Source organism: Myotis myotis, unplaced genomic scaffold, assembly GCF_014108235.1.
Source record: "Myotis myotis isolate mMyoMyo1 unplaced genomic scaffold, mMyoMyo1.p scaffold_m19_p_6, whole genome shotgun sequence".
Classification (NCBI taxonomy): domain Eukaryota; kingdom Metazoa; phylum Chordata; class Mammalia; order Chiroptera; family Vespertilionidae; genus Myotis; species Myotis myotis.
In genome coordinates this window covers 66,257,801-66,280,174 of record NW_023416368.1, presented here as the reverse complement: position 1 = coordinate 66,280,174, position 22,374 = coordinate 66,257,801, and positions in this window count along the sequence as shown.

The window sequence follows — 22,374 nt, the reverse complement described above, 5'->3', positions numbered from 1 at the left end:
TAAAATAGCCATTCTTGCTTATCTATTTTTATTTTAATCACAGGGAGTTTTACCTCAGAGACAGCAGTATAAATCTTACTCTAAATAAGTTTAAAGACCTCAATAAAAGCAAATTCGACAAACAATTCACACAACTGTACATATAGAAAACTACAGGAAGCTGTATCTTAATACTGTTTGCTTGTTTTTGTTGTTGTTGTTAATTCTCACTCAACAATTTTATCACCCTCTTATTATCCCTTTATTATGGCATAGGTATTTCCCTTCCCTCTTCCCTCCTTATCACTCAGGCGGTTCACCATACAAGGTTACACATGTAATGGAATTGGATAGACCTGCACGAACACACAAGATCATATACAACCTGAAATCTGAGTAACCTCTATGGGTTATAGATGGTCAGTTTCTTGGCTGTAACCATGTACCTTAGTTGTGTGAGCGATGGCCATTGGAAGAGGCTGTGGTGCATGAGTCTTGTCAGTACATTGCTTTGCACCTCCTGTGAATCTATAGGGTGTCCCAAATTTCACGCAAGATTTTCAATTCAATTCAATGGCAAATCTTGCGTGAATTTTGGGACACCCTGTAGGTTCTTGATTTTTAATATTTTGAAAGTAGAGGTTTTTTTCCTTAAACAATGAATCATAATCCTGTTGGTTTAATTCCTATCACTGTGTAAATGACTCTGGCCTTCAATTGATTTGTCCTTGAGCATTCATTTCAAAATAATTTGAAAGGTGTAACTCAGACATTTCTGCTAATCAATTTTTTTAGCATATTGCTGGGCTTAAAGGTCAGTTGAATAATTATGTTTTTTAGATCTATTTATGGAATCTAAACCTTTGGGAAATCTAAAATGGGGATCATTGTGAATGGAATAAAGGCTTACATGTGTGTACACAGCCCTGGATGGTGTACACAGCCCTGGATGGTGGTTCAGTGGTTAGAGCATTGGCCTTCACACTGAAGGGTAGTGGGTTCAATTCCCCATCAAGGGCATGTACCTAGGTTGCAGGTTCGTCTCTGGCCCCATGAGTGAGTCTCTCTCACATTGATGTTTCTCTCTCTCCCTCCACATTCCTGTACCTCCCCACCTCCTTTCCACTTTCTCTAAAAAGATTTAAAAAAAATCAATGGAAACAATATCCTCTGATGAGGAGTAAACAACAAAAGAGTGTATACACATACGTAAGTTTTTTCAAAACAACATTCTTTGTTTTTCCAAGAGTGTGTATGTGTATGCACCTCAACTTTTCATTTTGATGTAAGTAAAGAATTATGGGAAGTTCCAAAGATAGTACATAGCGGTTCCACGTACCCTTAACACATCCCCCCGACAAAGGATTACAGCTTGTGAAAGTATAGCCAGAATCAGAACCAGGAATTTATATTAATGAGACAATGTGTGTGTAGTTATATGCCAATTTAACACACAACACGGTGGGGCAAAAATAGGTGTGCAGTTGTTCCTATGGAAAATAATAAATAATAATACAAAAATAAACTATTTTGTGTACTCACAACAGTAAACCTATTTTTGCCCCACCCTTGACCAGGATATATAACTTCTTTTAACCAGCAACTCAATCAAGATGGAAAACTATTCCATCACCACAGAGAACTACTGATGCTCACATTTTACCAGTTCACATGAAGTGTAGAAGATTCTCCTTGTTTTGGGTCCCTTAATCCTCCACTGATAAAAAGATAATTGTCTTAAATACTTCTTTATAGGTGTGGATATCCATGCCAGACAATTTTATACTTTTTGTTCTGACTATTAAATAAATATAATTGAGAAGAGAAGAAAAATGTGTATACATTTACTTTTTCCATTATTCTTTCTACTGGACATAAAATTGATAATTCCGTTCAGCATTTGAACAGTGCTATGTCACTTCTTTTTTGCCTCCATGTTTTTCTGATGAGAAATACACTGTTATTTGAATTCTTTTTCCTGTACAAGCAAGGTATAGTTTCTTTCTTGCTATTTTTGAGATTACTTCTTTTTCTCTACTTTTCAACAATTTTATCATGATGTGTTTTGGCGTAACTGCACTATTATTTAGACTAATAACATCTATATTTACTTTTGAGAAATGATTCATGAAGTCCTAATGGATAGCAAGTAAAAGTCATTAAAAGTGCTAAATTCAGAAAGCATACGGCATGTTACAAAATGCAGATTTTATCTATTTCTTCTATTCTTAACCCCTTTGTTCCAATTTGTTTTTAGATACTTAGAAATTTAAGATAAAAGAAAGATTAAATACAAAACAATTACTTATTTTTTAAAAATATTTTTATTGATTTCAGAGAGGAACTGAGAGGGACAGAGAGAGAGAGAGAGAAACATCAATGATGAGAGAATCATTGATTGACTGCCTCCTGACGCCCCACACTGCATGTGCCCTGACCAAGAATCGAACCATGACCTCCTGGTTCATAGGTTGATGCTCAACCACCTTGCCATGCTGGCCAGGGTACTTCTTTGTTACTAACAACACTAATACATAATAGGTTTTCTTATACTTCTAGTGAGCAGTTATTTTTTAAACTTTATTTCAAAACAATCAGCCTGTCAAGTCAGATCATTGGTTTCTTTTCTTTTTTTTCCCTCTGTACCTTTTTTCCAGCACAGAAGAGCAGAAAATTAATTCTTAAACATAATGTTTAAAGGGTAGAGTGACTTTTTTTAAAGCCTTATTCCACTTTCTCTCAGAGATTAAATAGATGAAGTAAGGTTCCAAATGTGAGAAATTTTCCTGCAATATGAAGAACTGTCATATAAATCTGAACAGGCAAACATGGTTTTAAAGTCCATTTGAATAATTCATGCTGGAATGCTTGAAGAATAATCTAAAAATGTATGAACAAACTAGAGTGTTTGTGTAGAAAATGCACGTTTTATGTAGTAAACATTTTTTCTTCTTGCAGAAAAGCTTTACTATAAACTTAGAAGATGTCTAAAACTACTAACCCATTTTATAAAGTCAATGTTTAAAATAGTAAATGGCCAACCCACACTGGTAATTAGTCTGTAAGCAATTATCTTAACTGCAGCAGTATTATCAGAGTACTTCCATTGATGATAAAGATGAGTACATCTTGGAGTCTGTCAACAAAAGAGAATTTTAATAAAGGCAACTGTAATTTTTATATCTGTCATTAGAATTTTGCATAATGTCTGAATGCGTCACATACTCTTACAGCAATAATTGATCATCTGTAATCCTCATATTAAATTACTAATTTGAGTGTTAAGGTAAAATTTTGAAGAGGTTTCTGGCAATTTCAAGGTCTAGACAATTGAGCTCTGAGAAAGCACTCTGTACTAAGTTTAAATAATGTATTTTTTCTTCTAAAACTTATGTGTCAAAATTTAATAAATAATTTATTTCAGATGAGTGTATTAGAACCTCATTTTTTTCTACATTTTCATCACATTTTTGTCAAGGTGAGGCTAGACAAGAGCATAATGAGAGATAAACACTATGTGTTAAGCATTGTCCTAAGTATGTTATAAGCAATAAATCATTTAATTTTCAAGGTTAACTTGTGAGATATATTATCATACTCAGTAACAAGATGAGGGAATTGAGATACCAAGAGATTCTAACAGTTAATAGGACAATTTTTAAACCCTTATGTCTAAATCCAGAGTCTATATTTTTAGCCACCAAACTACAGATAAACAAATGCATATAAGCATTGTAACTAGGCAGATCAGGACAAAAACCCTAATTTACCACTTACCAGTTGTACAGTCTTGGCAACTTAACAATTTAATGCCTTATCTTTAAAATGGAAATAGCCCAGCTGTCATGGCTCAGTGGTTGAGCATCAACCTATTAACCAAGAGGTCAAGTTTCCATTTCCAGTCAGGGCACAAGCTCAGGTTGTAGGCTCCATCTTAGAATAAGTCTCTCTCATCATGTTTCTGTCTCTCTCTCCCTTTTTCTCCGAAATCAATAAAAATATATTTAAAAATAAATAAAATGGAAATAAATAGTGTTACCTTGGAAATTTTTTGTAAAGACTATGGACAAGTTAAAACTTCCAGCACTCCCTAAAAGGTCAATAAATAGTAGCTACTATTATGATATTATAATGTTTTCTTTCTAAATTTACAAAACTGAATTTTGTTTATTTTCCTCCATTGGGTTGACCAATTATTTTTTTAAGGTTGTGATACATACTCTTTATCCCCAATATAACTTAATGCATCTTCTCTATCTCTGTGTCTTTATCTCTCTTTTTCTCTTTCTAATTTAATCTTTATCTTCAAGAGTCTTACATTGTCTCTCCAAGAGGCTCATATTTTACATTTGTATGTCATACTTTATCAAAATCTCTCCAGTAAAAAATCTATTCTTGTCATCTTAAATGACCTGAAACATGTGAAGGTCATTCATCAGTTTATGGCTTTGTTCCTGTTGCTTTCTCTGTGTGTAATGTGTGTATCCAGTGTCCGCTCTACCTATTCAAATATTTAAACCTGAAGGTGTAGTTGAAACCTTGCTCATTCAACAAAGACTTCCTATCTACTCCATTTGACAATATAAAACTATCCTCTTGTAAAGACCAACAGAAGATCTTTTAAGCCCCATTACCAGGGACAATTGTGCTTCCTCTGAGTAACTGGTTTGCTTTTAACTTATTTGTACTGCCAAGAGCAGAAGAGATTTTTGTGTCTATGTTTACCTTGTTATCAGGAACTCTGGTCCCAAATGTGTGGTCCATTTTAGCAACTAGAAAATACTTCAAAGCATGTTAATTACTCCCCTAAATTTATATATGAATTAATTTTCTTAACTGTATTTTCCCATCTTACCAACATGTAAATTTGTATCTTATTTTTTTTGTGTTAAATTCTAAAATGTCAATAAAATTTTATCTTACCAAAAAAGTAATCTTACAAAAGAAATTCTTGTAAAAGCACTGAAAAATACAGAAAATAATATAAAACAAATTTAAAATGACCTGTAAATAACCTTTCAAAAAAACCACTTCCAATACTTGGATCTATCATACTACAGATTTCTATGACTTTTGTGCTGATGACTATTTTAACAGATTTCAAATGTGTTTAAACATAATTTTATATTATATTCAAAAATTAATCTTATGTATTTTCCTTTCATTAAACAATATATGAAAGTATGATATTTAGTGGCTTCAAAATAATATACCTTATAACTGTATTAGCATTTAGTAATTGAAAGGTTCCCATACAGTGGGGCATTTATGCTGTGTTCAATGTTAAATACATCACTGCTGTAATAAACAGCATTGTGTTAAGTAACTTAATTGTTAGATCTTTAACTTCACATTATTAATGTAAATTAAAGAAAGTGAAAGTCAGAATTCATAAATTGTGCATATTTATAAAATTATTAGTACTTGTAGTAAAATTTCTCTTTGCACAATTCCTCTGTTCATTTGACAATTGTGTGCCTTGTGATTCTTTTTAAATATATACCATACGTAGTCTATAAACCATTTAAACATTTTTGGAAAAATACATATAAGTAAATGAATTAATTAAGAAATGAATGAATATATTTCCAATGCAAATTCATCTTTCTTAAAAATTTTACATAGTGATATATCTATTATAGTATTGCACAGTTTTTTGTTGTTCTTTTTTAATCTTCTTTAAGCACTGATCTCATCTTATCACCTGAAATAAGTTAGAATACACTTTAGAATACACTGTATGATAGTTCTTCTAAATCTCTATGTTTTAATCATTTCTGGAAATATTTACTGCTTGACAATATGACCTAACAGATTACAAAAGAAATCAAATGTAAAAATAAAAACAAGCAAACAAAAACCCAAGAACCTTTATCCAGAAGCTGTACTAAGTATTGTGGTGAGAATACAAATAACCACAATCTCTCTGGTCCTTCCACGGTAACATCAAGACAGCAAGACAGTGAAAAATAATCATTTCCCATTTTTTTCTCATTCAAAATGTTAGACAGTGACTATATCACATATAGTCTTTCTAAAATTTGTTTATAACATCTCATGTGTCATGCTTCAGGACATTGAATCCTTAAAGTTTCCAAATAACATTAAAATTGGATCATTCAGTTGTCAGATCCCAAACTCTGGGGAACACAGATATATATTCTTGAAAGCATTTTACTCAACCAAGAAAGATGCATTGAATCCATAAGAATGATTGAAGAGTCAAATAGCAATGCTGTTTTGAGAAGAAGGAACCTGAAATTAAGTTACACCAAACAAACAGTAGTGATAGGATTACTTTGAGGTGGAATGAACAAACTCACTAGACTTGATCGCACTGAGTGCCAAGATTATGATCTTTAAATATTTCTTTCCTTCTCATAGGAACTAGGACTCCTGGGAAGCAGAAACAATTTTAGGTTAAGGGCACAACATATATAAGATGGATCTGAAATAACTTCACATACCAGAGAACAAAGAAGCTTTCAAAGTTACTAGGATCATATCTAAAGCACACAAGAGCCAAAGATCCCACTGGACAAAGAGGATATTCATCTACACTAATAAAAGACAAAGATGCTAATTGACCGTACCTTCACTACATTCATCAGCCAATCAGAAGAGTATGCAAATTAACCCAACAAAGATGGCCATTAAATTTGCATATTGCAGGCGGGACGGGTCCTGCCAGCAGCTCAATCCGCTGCCCGCCCAGCCACCATCCGGGCCTGCCATCTGCAACCCAGCGCAGGATCCGGGCCTGCCACCTGGGACCCGGGGAGGTGGGGCAGGCACCACGGGATCAGGGCTGCCATGCCATCTGCCATCCGGGGAGCAGACCTAAGCCAGCAGGTGGTTATCTCCTGAGGGGTCCCAGATTGTGAGAGGGCACAGGTTGGGCTTAGGGACACCTCCCCCCACCACCAGTGCACAAATTTTTGTGCACCGGACCTCTAGTCAATAAAATAAAAACAGTGATAGAAAGAAACACATCAAAACAGAATTAAGAACCCTAGCCAGATTGGCTCAGTGGATAGAGAATCAGCCCATGGATGGAAGGGTCCTGGTTTTGATTCCTGTCAAGGGCATGTACCTTGGTTGCTGGCTTGATCCTGGCCCTGGAGGAGGCAACCAATCCAGGTGACTCTCTCACATCAATGTTTCTCTCTGTCTCTCCCACTCCATTCCACTCTCCCTAAAAATCAATGGAAACACATCCTTGGGTGAGAATTAACAACAGCAACAAAAACAAGCAAACAGAATTAAGATACAGCTTTTTGTAGTTTTCTAAATGTATTATCCCTCATCCATCCACTTCTCATTTTCTAAAACTAACTGCTCTTCTCTGATGTCATTGCCTTAACTATTCTATCTGCTCTTCTATGACGCTTTATGTCTGTTCACTATAATTTGGAGGGCCTGAAAAATCGGTAAAGACAGCCCATGCATTTAATCTCCCATGTTTAACCATTTGAAGCCTCAGAGTTACTCTTATGATATTTTTAGGAAAGCATGCACACAGAGAGACACAGTCTGCTCTGCCAGACCAAAATAATGTCAAAATTAGCTTTGGCTCTCTTTGCAAGAAGGTGATCTTCTCTCTCTTGCATCGACTTCATTTTTTCTCCTGCACTTATTTTCATTCATCATCTGAGCAAAAAGAATAAAAGAATTTGACTACATCATAGAAATTTGTTTCCTGACTGATTTATATCTGTAAAGAGAGTTATGTCATTGTCTGTGTTTTCTTTTCTTACTGCGGAAGTTGAGCAGTAGTTACCATTAGAATGTCTCAGGTGCTGTACTGTGCAGAGAAAATTAGACTGCACATCCACCCTGCTCTTCAAAACGCTTTAATTGCATATTATCTGAAGTCCTATTCACCCATATTAGTAATACACATCATAACCTGATTAGAAGATATTCACCATCTGGGGCAAAAATGAAACTGACAGTGGTATAGAGGAAAGACATTGGAGAATAGTATAGAAAACACTGAACTTGAGTTCTAATACTGACTCTATTTTAACTGCATTTTTAGTGAAGCATTTAACTTTATAAATATATTTCTTTATGTATAAAATTGCATAATTTGAAAAGATAAAGAAACACATTTTCTGTGATAATTGCTAAAATAAACTATTATACATACTGATTGTATATCAAAATTTTGTATTCGTGTAATAAAAGAATATTACTTAGAAAAAAACAACCCAAAAAGCATTTGCAAGTTTAGTATGGATTTTTAACCCAAAACTTGTATTCTATAATGTTAAGTTTAATGGTGAAAAAGTAGAGTGTTCTCTTTTGAAAAAAGAATTCTATTTACTCCATAATACCAAATATACTTGTAATAGCAAATTACACAATAAACCTAGCACTTATATAAATCCCCAGACTCTGCAATTATTTCTTAAAGTTTACTGTGCCTACCTCTCACCTGGAAATTTATAGAAATGCAAATTCCTACATCCCACCCAGAGATTATGAGTCAGTGGGCTGGATTAAGGGCATGTTATCTACACTGCTTATGAACAAATGAGAAATTCTTATGTAAGTTTCATGTATCACCCTTTGAAAATAATGGCTAACTACTCTATTTGGAATTCTTTCCACATTGTAAAAGCTGATAACTAAAACTATTTTGAATTTATACATGTAAAATGAGAACATAATCCCTCACATTCTCTAACCCAAAACCTCTTACTGGTGTTTAGTAAGTAAGGATTTAATGTTAAACTTCACATGTCAGACTTACTCTATGTTTTTGGCTCACAGTACTTTGATGGGAAGAGAAAATTCAGGTTTAAAATATATTTATAATGACCTGATCATTACAAAATTTACTCTAGTTTTGTAGGAAAACCTGACTTGGTCACATAATTCAAAATACATATAAGATTAAAAAAAATACAACTTCTGAAATAAATACAAGCATTTTTGGTACCAACATCTAAAAGCAAAAGCGCACGTGCGTGCACACACACGCACACATACACACACACACACATACACACACACATATATACACACACACACATACACACACACACACATACACACACACACACATACACACACACATACACACACACACATACACACACACATACACACACACACATACACACACACATACACACACACACACAACAAAGGCATAAATGATAGCTTTGCATGACTGTGTGATGCAGAACTTAGAATGTCAAGATTGAACTATCCAGAATCCATTCAATTTTACTCAAAAACAAATGTCATGTGAACATAGATGCTTTTACAGCTGAATATACTCTCAGGGCTTCAGGGTATAGATAAACATCTACATGAAAAGTTTGTTCTCCTGTTGTTATTATTACTGAAATGGAATATATAATTGGCTAATTGTTTGTTGCTATTATTATTTTTTTTTGGATTTCTCAAAGGCAGATGGGTTTTATTTTAAAAAAAATTCTAATGCTAAATAGAAAAAGCAAACTACCAAAACAAAATGTGCTGAAAGAAATGAAAGAAAGAAACCATTTGATTTTCTCAGCCAAAATAATGTTCCAAAAAAGGGAATATGCTGGAGATTTTCATGGTTTTATTAAAATTGTTAGAAAAACTAATTTTATGATGAGCTATAAAGTAAATTTTAACAAATTATAAAAAATAAATCATCTAGTTTATATTTTATAACAGTGGAATTAAACCAGTGATGGCGAACCTTTTGAGCTCGGCGTGTCAGCATTTTGAAAAACTCTAACTTAACTCTGGTGCTGTGTCACATATAGAAATTTTTTGATATTTGCATCCATAGTAGAACAAAGACTCATATTTTGGTATTTATTTTATATATTTAAATGCCATTTAACAAAGAAAAATCAACCAAAAAAATGAGTTCGCGTGTCACCTCTGACCCGCGTGTCATAGGTTCGCCATCACTGAATTAAACTATAAATGTTTAACAGAACAAGAATAACAAACACAAAGATAATTCTCCGTATAAAATCCCTAACTTCCTGAAAATTGAACAACATTCTTAAATAATTCACTAAAGATTAGATAAAAAATAAATTAGAAAATGTTTGAACCCCACCATGAAGAAAATAAAACACAACAAAAACATCCTCATCTATATCAGTGTTAGAGGAAGATTTTTACCTTTACATCCATATATTAGTAAACAAGACTGAAAATCAATGAACTAAGCTTCCAACTAAATAAATTTAAAAAAGCACATGACATTAAATCCAAATAAAAAGAAGAAATGGAAAAGAGAACAAACATACAGTAAATCACCAAAAAGGATAAAAGTTTGTTCTTTGACAAAATCAATCAAAATTGACACACCCCTTGTTAATTAAGAAGAAAAGGGGAAAAACACAAATTGCCTATGACAAGAATGAGAAAGGGGAAAACATTACAATCTTCCATTAAAAAAGCTAATAAGTGGATATTCTGAACAAAGTGTGGCCAATTTGGCAATTTGCATGAAATGCATTCATTTAAAAAATATAATTTACCAAAACTGACAGAAAAAGCATAGAAAATTTGATTCATTCATCATCTTTAATAGCTATCAAAACATTAAAGATATAGAAAACATTCTGACTAAGAAACTACCAGATAAGGTGGCTTCAACAATGAATTCCACTTAATATTTATGGAAGAAATAGCCCATCTTATATACAATCTTTTAGAAAATACAACAAAAGAAAATGTACACCAAGATTTTTAGGATCCAGCATAACCTTGACATACAAAGTTTACAAAATCATTACAAAGAAGAAAAGTTACAATTGAATTCTTGTCACAAGCAAAGGTGAAAAATTTTAAACTTACTATTAACCAAATTTGGCCATTATGGAAAGGATAATAAACCATGATTAATAAGGCAAATATACAAACTAGGTTAAATATTTTAAAATATCTAAGTATAATTAACTACATTAACAGAAAAAAAGGAAAAAGTTACAGGATCATCTCAATAGATTCAGAAAAGGCATTTTATTTCCCTTAATACACGTTTATTATAAATTTTCAACACATTAGGAATAAAAGTAGAGTTTCTTAACTGATAGGGAATATCTCCCATGAAACTGATCATTTTATTATTTTATAATAAAATATTTAGACTTTTTACCTGAAAATGGGAAAGAATATTAAGGCTGTCTTCTATAATCATCATTATTTAACATGTCAATAAAATAAAAAATACATGGAAAGGAAGAAATAAAAGTGTCCTTATTTTGAAGACAATGCGAATTATTATACAGAAAATCTACAAACTATTAAAATTAACTGGTAAATTTACCAAGGTTGTTAAATAAAATTATCAATGTATGAAAATCATTTAAATTTCTCTAAATTCCAATAACAAAAAAGAAAAAGAGAGCTAAAATATACCAGCTATCAAAGCATCTATAAAAGTGAAATAACATTTCTATATTAAAAAGTACAAAATAATAAAAATTAAAGAAATTCTAAATAGATGGAATGACATACTATGCTAATGGCTCAAAAGTTTTATTGTAAAGGTAGCATTTCTTCCTTGATTGAATGTGATTTCAACATAATACATAGTTGTTTTTTGTCTTATTTTGTTTTTTAAATTGATAAAATGATTTAAAAACTCATGAGAAATGAAAAGGCCTAGGAATAACCAAGGCAATCTGATGAAAACAAGAAGGGTTTAAACTGATAGCTGTAAGACCTATTATAAAGCTGTAATGATTAAAAATTGTGATTTCAGTACAGTGATGAAAAGATGGACCAATGGAACAGAATAAAGAGCAGAAATAGGCAGCATATGCATGGTCATCTAATTTATGACAAATGTTACACTGCAGTTAACTGAAGAAAAGATTGACATTTCAATAAGTAGTACTGAGTTGCCTAGAAATGCATGTGGGTAAAGAATTTTTGCGCGCATTCAATTCACAAAAATCAATTTCAAGTGGAGTACAAATTGAAAAGCGAATAGCAAACAAGTTATTGGAGGAAAGGGGGAAAATATAGGACACTGTCATCACTTTTGTGAGGCCAACCATTTCTTAAATGGATCACAAAAAGCATTAGCAAGAGAACGAACAAATGATAAATTTGACTACAAAAAATTAATGAATTATTTATCAAAAATAAACTAGGGGAACAAAAGGCATATTAACAGATTCTGAGGATATATTGCCTTACATGCATTTGACTTAAGATTCATATCCAGAATATATAAATAATATTTACAGGTCAATTAGGAAACACACTAGAAAAATGAGCTAAACATTTGAACAGAGACTTCATAAAGAGAATAACAAATGGAAAAAAATAGAAAATTTTCTTTTAATCAACAAGAAAATGCAAATTAAAATTATAGTGCCTTAAAACAAACTTCAAAATGACTGAAGAGAAAAAAAAAGTTTAAATACCAAATGCTATCAGGGATTTCAAGTGAAGCAACAAGATTTCTCTCCCACTGCTATGAGTTAATTTGGTACATTCATATTAGAAATTGTTGGTAGCATCTAGTAAAAGTAGTGAATAGCTATGGCTCAGCAGCCACTCAGGTGTATATCTGCCACAAAAAATACATGGAAAGGTAGTTAAGATTCTGAGGAACAATGAATACTGCTATGCCTGTTGTACTAGTACATCATCATTCTTCCCATAGGATTCAAAGACTGTACCTTTTGTCACCCTTGTTAGTAAGGAGCTATTTTGTTTTCTCCCTATAATCTAGATATAATTGCTTGTATTCCAACGTAATTAGAAAAGCAGCTAAAATTGAAATTGACTGAGCTAGTGCAGGCAATCTAGGCTATTTTTAAGAGTATTTTCTCATAAACTGAAGAACAACAGGCTTGTTATTCATTTACTAGCATTCAAGTACATTCCTGTGTTATGTGACAGGAATGTCTCCAGCTCAGTGTTTTTGGGGGACTTTTGTGGTCTCAAAATTGCAAGTTGCAGTAATTCATAAGTGGCAGTGGTATTGACACAAAAGTACTAACAGGAAGTTTTGAAACACCGATATGTTGAGACGTTCACCTGTGTAAACTATTTTTGTTGCCAATTGTTTTGAATGATTACCATCAGAAGAACGGCCATGATTAATTTGGTGCCACATTTATGTCCTCTAAAAATGTTGCATTAATTGAATTAGGCTAAGTCATATTTTCACTTTATGGATAAGGATATTGAATCTCAGTAATCAGCTTATTCAAAGTCATCTAGAGATTTTATGGCAAAGCTTTATCCAGTGTACTGAAATTAACATTTCTGAACGATACACACATATAGCATGTATACTCCAATTCATTATCCGTGTAGCAAGTGGTTTCAAACATGTTTTTTTTTTTTGTTTTGTTTTAGTCAGTACTGCGTGCAGATGTTAGCCCAGGGATTTACTGACTGGAAGAATTTGTACTATCTGTTTAACCTTTCTGTGCCTCAGTTTCCTTATCTGTCAAATGGCACTACTAACTGACAATACTGTATAAATGTATAAATGAGTTTGTATATACAGCGTGTCCCCCAAAAATGTATACACACTTTAACAGCTGATACCTCAATATTGAAAATGAAATATATTTTAATAAACTCTGCCTTTATAGTTATTCAAAGTGTGTGTATACAGTTTTGGGGGGACACCATAAATAATGTGTTTAGTTTATGTGCAATTATTGCTTTTGTTTGAGATTAGTTCATTCATATTTAACTATAATTTTTATTTTCATGATATATTAATTTAGAGATGTAGAGGATTAAATATTAGATCAACTAAGAAATAATAATATGCAAATAAACATTTTCATGAAATATATGTATAGACAATTAGTCCTATAACTTTTCAAGATACAACATATTTCTCTTTTCTTTTTCAAGAGAAATGAGCCTAACCCTCACTGAACAGGGCTAGTTCATTATAATTCTTTTGCTAAATAAATAAGCATTGAAATGATAGTAAAGGATGAGTAACACAAACAGAAGAAAAGAAAACAGCATAGTCCTATAATGTAAACTAGATTTTGAGAGCAATCCAATGTTATGGGTAAAATACTTTGGGTTAAGGATAATAGGTGTTTATTTCTTTTTCAAGTTATAAGTACATTGGAATTAGCAAAACCTTTAAATTAGAAATTGTTTTGGCCAATTCTACATTTGTTATTGGTCTCACTAAGATATTGTATAATGCCTGCCTTTTTCTTTGTTAATATCACATATTAAAACATTTTCATATTTAGAATTAATGAATTAAGAATAAAAATCTAACCAACTTTAAAATTGAGAGATTACTGAATAGAGAAATTACACAAATAACATCCAGTCGCTTTGTTCTAAGTCAGTAGCCTAAGTTTGGGAGGGTATGCTATTGCTACAGCCTTTGAATAAAACACCCTAGAACGCCAAGATCAACTGCCAGAGAAAGAAAGCAAATAATAATGCCAAACATCAAAAGCTACTTTTCACGGTTCTACCCTGAAATAGAGGATTATAAAAACATGACTTGTTATAGTCATAACAAAACCCAAAAGTTTTGTGTCAAGGCAGGAACAGTTCTGAGCCTTTTTAAATTCCAGCTCAAATGGGATCCTTGATTAAAATGTTTAAAAGAAAAGAGGAATAGGTTTGAGATGCCAGGATTAAGGATAATTGCAGGTGAAAATCCCACATTTGGACCATAATTCAACAAACACTTTTATTATACTAGCTTCAAGGTGTTATTCTTGTGTGGCTTTTAAGTAGTATAACATTTAGCTGAGTCTCTCCTAAGTACGCATCTCTGAATTTAGAATATGAATAAGAGAATTGTTTTCAATCATCACTAACATCTGTTTTCTACTCAGAGCGGTACCAAGAAAAGGTGTGGGTTTCATTAACAGTCCTACATATTTTCTAAACCAGAATAGTTTACTCATTTTGGAAAACAGGGTCTTTAAAATAATTTATAAATTAGGATTAAATATACCAGCCCTCACCATTATGTATGTTGTGAGAATAAGTTTAGAATTAGCCTATGTGTATAAGTGCCTTTTCAAAAGTAAGTTTTCATAAAATGTACAGTATTATTTTTATTAAAGGTATAGGATTTGTAAGATTTGGCCCTAGAAATAAGGCCCATGTGCTATGAATAGTTTGTCTCCTGTAATAAATGAAACAATGTTCTCAGAAGGCCACAGTTTTCTGAAGGAAAATACCATTAAAGCATTAACCAACTTACACTTTGGATTTGATGAGATTATTTATAAGCTCTTAATTTTCAGTAAGAAATTCGGAACAACATAGTCATTTCAGGGCAGGAAACTCTGCTTAGAATTTTCAGTTTTTAAGTAGCAAGCCCTCCATGTATTTTCCTGTCATGTAACTGAAGGCTAGTTGAAGAAAATTCAAATGAAGTAATTAAATAGTCTTAAGCATGGGAATTTGAATTGTTTTTTCTTATTTGACATAATCATAATTCATATTTTCATAAAGAAAATATATTTTACATGTTTTTATCAGTGACTGTGATACTTAAGACTAAGTTACAGCTCTGTTTTAAACATATATTTTTGCTTGCTTATTACTTGTTTTTTAAATATGTTTTATTGATTTTTTTTAGAGAGAGGAAGGGAGAGGGAGAGAAAAATCGGTAAGAGAGAAACATCAATTGGCTGCCTCCTGTACACCCAACACTGGGGGATCAAGCCTGTAACCTGGGCATGTGCCCAGACCTTCTGGTCATAAGTGGACCTTCAACCACTAAGCCACACCTGCCAGGGGGCATTATGATTTTAACATATGAATTGAGGGTGGAAGGGACATAAACATTCAGACTTCAGTAACAACTCTTTTTTTTTTTTGCTGTTTATATTCTATGAGGTTATAGAAAAAAAATCACATAATTAATTAAATATATAAATAAATCAGATGGTGTTTTATGAGCCACTAAATATCATAGAAAGCAAAAATGTGTATACATACTTTGAATGATTATAAAGGCAGTGTTTATTAAAATACATTTCATTTTCAAATTTATTCAGAAGTGAATAATTTATTTTGACAATGCCTATTTTCAAACCAATGACAGTCTGGTCTAGGTTCTGCTGATAATGTGAAGCAATGGAATCACAAACAATAAGAATCATTTCCTTCAGTATCTGTGTGCCCTCAATTCATCGACTGTTGGACTGTTGCCTGTTTTGTCCAGTAAACTTTATCTTTTATGTACCACCATAAAAAAAAATCTAGTGGCACTTTAGGATAAATTTTCCTTGCTTAAAGCTTAGTCTGGCTTCACCCATTATTTCAAATCAGTTAAACCTGAAAAGGAGTGAAAAGTGAGTGAGTTATCAGATGTTAAAGTGTGCATCTATTTTGGGGGGACACCCTTTATATATACAACAGCGAGCTATATCTTGATTTGAAAGAACTGGGGTATGAAATGGGCTACAGTTAAAAATATAGTGGGCGTCCTCATTGGAAGGGTAAGATTTAAGCAAATACTTAAAAGACACGAGACAGCCAGAGAAAGTCGTTTCAGGTAGAAGAAATGGCAGTGCAAATGCTTGAAGCCAAGAGCACAGGTAAAGTTGGAGGGATTACCAGGAAACCAGTGTGGCTGGAATGGAGCGAGTGTCTGGGAGAGAAGTGCGTGAAGTCGGGGAGTTAACTGGATCGTGTTGGTGCCTGGAGGCTGCTGTAAATGATTTGGTTTTAGTTTAAAATGAGGGGCCATTGCAGAGTTTGATCCAGGGACTGAGAATGTATCATTATCCTCCTAAGATTCAGCGACTCAGCACTTAAACCACAGTTGGCATATAAAAAACAGATCCCCTATATTTCTTAATAGTTATGAGGGCTTTATTTTGAAATTGATAAATTTTATTTTAATTAGGTTTCTTCATTCCCTGCACTTTTCAGTAAAATATATTTTAAAAGGAACAATTCAGAATCAAAACTGATATTCACAAAACACAAAATATATGGATTTCATTATCACAATGTGATAATTGAGTTAAAATTTTGTATGTCAGGTAATCTCTGCTCATGAATCCATTTCTAAATACACCTCTATAGTCATAAGTATTTTTATTTCATTATTTATTATGCCCACACTTCATTTATACTTTTTAAATATCTGATCAAAAATACACTAGACTACATATAACATGTTTAACTACTTGGATGCAAATAAGTTAAATATTCATAAATATATAGCTTTATCTTTTAAACACAGCTGGATTGGGGTAATGATTTGAAATGTTGGCTATGCAACTAATTCCTCTTTTCTTTTTTCTTCCCTATGAAAAATTGATTTGATTTAGAAACTTATTGCCATGGACAACATGGATTTATGCTCAAGTAAGAGGACTTCGGCTTTGAGACACTCAGTTATTTGTCTTGATTACATGGAAACTGGGGCTTGAACAATAGCAAAATATAAATTGGGAAAAGGATCAGATTTCCTAGAAGTACAGTGCGGAAGCCACTTCAGCACATTTTCTACATTAGTTCTCTTCTATACCTTAAACTGGTCATTATAACTCAACAACTACTCAAGAGCTACACATAATCTCCATTCACACTGTACCTTAGAGTTTAAAATACAAGTATCACTTGTTTTCTGCTTCACAGACAAAAATTGCTCAACTTCCTTTAGCATTTAATCTAGACTCAGAGTGCTCCTGGAAGTTTGCGAGACTAACTGACCCTGCCCTTCATTTAAAATAGAGACACTTAGAGAAACTAAAGGGCATGCCCAAAGTCTCACAGCTAAGTAAATGGAGTTCGTATTCAAGTTTTCAGACACATCACTGCATTCTGAGAAAGACTTCTCTTTGCCCAGGGCTAAGAAATCAATTCTTACTTTGGTTAGAAGTGGTCTGCTACAGTCTTTGAAAGTATAATGTGGATTTTATTATAAAACTTAAGTGGCGTGATTGTGAAGGGAAATCTGAAGGTTTAGAGAGGGGAAAGTAAAATTCGACATGATTCATAAAAGAGTACCTTGGAAGTGGTTAAATCTGCTAACCAAACTGGAAATCCCTTAGTGACTCAGGGCCTACTACTCATCCGTGCTTGACAAATTAGTAGAGAATTGAAGGCTTGCCTCAGACAGGAAATTGGAATTTAGTGGGTAGCTTATTTGGAGAGGACAACTTTGTAAGGGAAAGGATAAGATGGCCCTCGTGTCAGGAAACTGACATGAGCTTTAGTCTCCAAGGAAAAGGTCATGCACTATGGAAACCATGTTGCCAGGGATGTGACCAAGATGAGATGCTAGCCCAGAAAAGAGGTCAAGGAATTAGGTGTTAACAAAGACAGGAAATCCCACAGACAGGAACAGAGTGTGATTAATTTTAAAATGATGTTCTTATTGACTCTTAAATTATCTAACAATTTAAATTATCTTATGATAAAATTCAAGCATAATGGTTTCTAAGTAGAGCATAATGTCTTACATCAAGGATGTATATGGTTTATTTGGTAGTCAAAATGATGGAGGAGGGTATTGTAGGTTTTTAGTAGCCAAAAGCCAGGGATGCTAAATATCCTGCAATATTATAAACACAAAGCATCATCCCATCCACAATGTTATCAATAACCCATTAAGAAACAATGAGGCAATTCAAAAGATACGTTGGTAAAGTTCTGGAATATTTCCTTTATAGGGGAACCAAAGAATCTGAAATACGAATACAAGGATCTTAATCACTTCAGACAGGTATAACGGCTAGCTGGAAACAACAAATTAGTCAACTAGGAGTTGTAGAATGTGGCAATACCATGATGTGACAAAGGAAGGACGTTTTCACTGTTGATATCCTAACATTTTTCCCAGATTAACTTCAAAGGCACATAGGAATAAGTATCAAAGTATTCTGTTTCAAGTGATGGTGTTTAATACCTATAATGTGTAAGGAAAGCTTGAGGTGTTTGGTGGAATGTTGTTATAAGAACAAATCTGAATCCAAAACAATGACCAGATATCTCCATCTCTGACCTGATCAGAGCAGACACCTTCAATCAGTCAAAGATCTTGAATAATCCAGTTTAATCCCACATGTTTAAGAAGTGGCTTGAGTTATTCTATTTGTTTCAAGCATTGCTTTAAATCTCAGAATAAAAAAATGAGGTCACAAAAATACCACACCACCTTTAGAAATGATACTGAATTAAGGGGTTCCTTAAAGCCTAATAAAATGTGAACAGAAGTTTTCAGCAAATAAAGTAAAGATTTATTTAAGGAAATGGTGCCAATTCCAGAAGCACAGGTGAGCAAGTATCTAAAACTAGCTTCCCAAGGTTCATAGGGGCTAGATTATCTATACTAATAAAAAGGTAATATGCTAATTAGACCAGACATCTTCCGGACATCCATCCAGACATCCTTCTGGACAAAGCCACAGTGGCAGGGGCCAAGGCAGAGGCAGTGAGGGGTGATCAGGCCAGCAGGGAAGGCAGTTAGGGGTGACCAGGCCGGCTGGCAGGGGAGCAGTTAGAGGCATCAGGCAGGCAGGCAGGCAGAGTGGTTAGGGGTGATTGGTAGGTAGGCAGTTGAGCGGTTAGGAGCCAGTGGTCCTGCATTGCGAGAGGGATGTCCGACTACTGGTTAAACCGGCAGTTGGACATCCCCTGAGGAGTCCCGGATTGGAGAGGGTGCAGGCTGGGCTGAGGGACCCACCCTCCCGTGCATGCATTTTGTGCACTGGGCCTCTAATAAATAAGAAAATTCATTAATCATAGTTACTGCTGGAGTTGGGGTCATGGGCTCTAATAGTTGGCTGCAGTCATAGTAGGAAAGTAGTTGATCATTGTGTCAGGTCCTGATGTCAGCCATGGCATCATTTTGTCTAATTTCATGAGGGCCTGTTCTATACGGTTGCTGTACTTTCATTGGTCCAGGCTGAAACACAGCTGAGGTCTAGATATTATTTTTAGTTGGACTGAAACTCTGCTTCAATGGTCAACAGACCTAAAACGTTGTTCCTAAGATTGTTAGATGCTGACCAGAACCTAACTGTCCTAATGGCTCAATAATTAAGGGATTGGATATACAAGAAAGGAGGGAGGGAGGTGAGGCAGGTTGCTGGACAATTCCAGTTTGAATCAAAAGGAAATAAAGGAGAAAAGTTAATGTTAAAGAAATGAAGTCTCTGTGCAGTTATAAACTTATAAATTATATTATGATTGATAACAAGCTTATTAATGTTTCAGTCTATAAATTTTCTTATCATAGTTGTTATCTGAAATTGATAATATAGGCAGGGGAAAAGGTAAGAGTAACTTACATATTTATATGTTCAAAAGAGAAAAAGATTATACTTTGCTTTGGTAATTAAAATCCCTATGTCTTACCCCCCAAAATACAATAAAAATAAAATAAAGAAAATACATATATTGAATATAAGAAAATAAAATAAAATCTCATTCATTCACATGCCATTTATTTTAAAATTTATTTTCTTTATTCTGGCTTTGCCTATTTATTGATAAGAAGTATCATTTCCACAGAAATATTTAGAGGCATTTTATTATCTATTACCTCATTGTCTGTTATTTTCTTGCGTGTTTACTCGAAATTTTTCCAAAAAAGTCTCTGCTACTTAAAATGATGTTTAAAAGGAGGAAGTAAAACTCTTTACTGTACCAGTGTCCATTTTCACAACCGGGTTTCTGTCAACCTTACCAAAGACCTCATAATAAACCTGAAATAGATATTCCTTACAGATTCTATGAATAACTAATGGTTAGGTTATAACACAATTTTCCAAGATATTAAGTACCACATATCTTAATTGTCAAAAATATGCTGACTACTGGAGTGATCTGTCCATACTAAAGAAGAAATTCACTCCATAAAGGCAAGAGTAAAAAATTTACTATAAATACCTTCTCAAGTATTCAAAGAAGAATCAAGTTATTCCACATCATTGAGAAATGTTTCTCAAATTTGTTTTAAAGCATTATCTCCATCAGGGGTGTGTGCTAAGCCACATTCCAATTCCCTCCCCTGGAGCCTGTGATTTAGTGCCTCTTATGTGTGGCTATATGTGTAACTGTGTCCAGGTCATTATTCAAGGCAGGCACAAGGAACGCTGTGAAGAACGCTACTATAGAACATTTTTAAGTTAGAGCTTAATCTACACCAGTTATATTAGCAGAGAAAATTTAAAACAAGGAGTTATTAGATATGAAAATTACTAGGTATGGAACACTGTAGGCAAAAAAAAAAAGTAGTAAGTTGTGTTAGAAGTTTCCATGACCACCCCTAGATTTGCTGAAAGGACTCACACAACTCAGCATATAGTCATATTCATGGCCACCGTGCATTACAGCAATGAGCTATGAGATTAGCAAAAGGAGAAGGAACGTAGGTGAAATCTGGAGGAAACCAGATTCGAGCTTCCAGAGGTCCTCTTCCAGTGGCATCACTCAGAATGCTCTCAACTCCCTCAGCTGTGATTTGTGGCAACACATGTGGAATGTCCTTTCTCAGAGGATCTCATTAGACACTCAGTACTCAGGTTTCATTGGGAGCAGTCACACAGGCACTCCCTCCTCTCATATACCAAACTTCTAGACTCCCAGAAAGAAAGAAGGTGCTTGATAGAAACCAGTGTTTGCACAATTAATCATTCGTATCAGGGTATGGTGGGAACCCTCTCAAAATCTAAGTTCCCAGGCAACAGTCCAGGGCCAATCTTGTGAGCAGGACTTTCTAAGGATGGCAATCTGAGATGTGTTATGTTAACTCTTTTCCACAAAAGGCGTCAGAGATAATGACTGCAGGAAAAAAAAAGTTACCACCCCTAGAGTTGCAGAAACAATAACAAGAGGTTGGCATTATTAAAATTTTAAAATTAGAGGGGAGTGGCTTCATGGAGTAAAACCAAGACCTCTGAAAAGGGGGTGGGGCTCCACTGGCCTTAGTGTCTCTGAGTCAGGGGCAGAGCTGTGCAGCTGGAAGCCAAACATCTGGCAGGGGCAGTGGTACCAAATGGATGATGCTGTCCTCTGGAAGGGGGCTTCATGAACTGGGTCATCAAGTGATGAAAAACTTCAATCTGGAAAACCCTCTGATTCTGGAACTAATTGCCCCTGCCAAGGACAGGGCAGGACAGAATCGAGCTATGCTAACAGGCACAGAAAATCAGCTGTTCATCAAGAAGAAAGAAGTTCTTTCGTTAGCTTTCTAGGTGCTCCCCTCCCCCTCTAGCGTCCTCTTATGGCAGAGCCTAACGGGAGCACTGGCAAAGAGAACAGTTTGCATTCTCAGCCCTGGTGTCACTCCAGTCTGGAAAGGTGGACCTGGAGCTCAGGATCGATAACTCAGTAGCCAGCACAAGGCTTTGTAACGTTCTCCAGACTGTTCTATGAAAACCTAAAAGGTTTATGTGAGATAAATGATCCATCCTAAGATTGCAGCCAGAGACATGT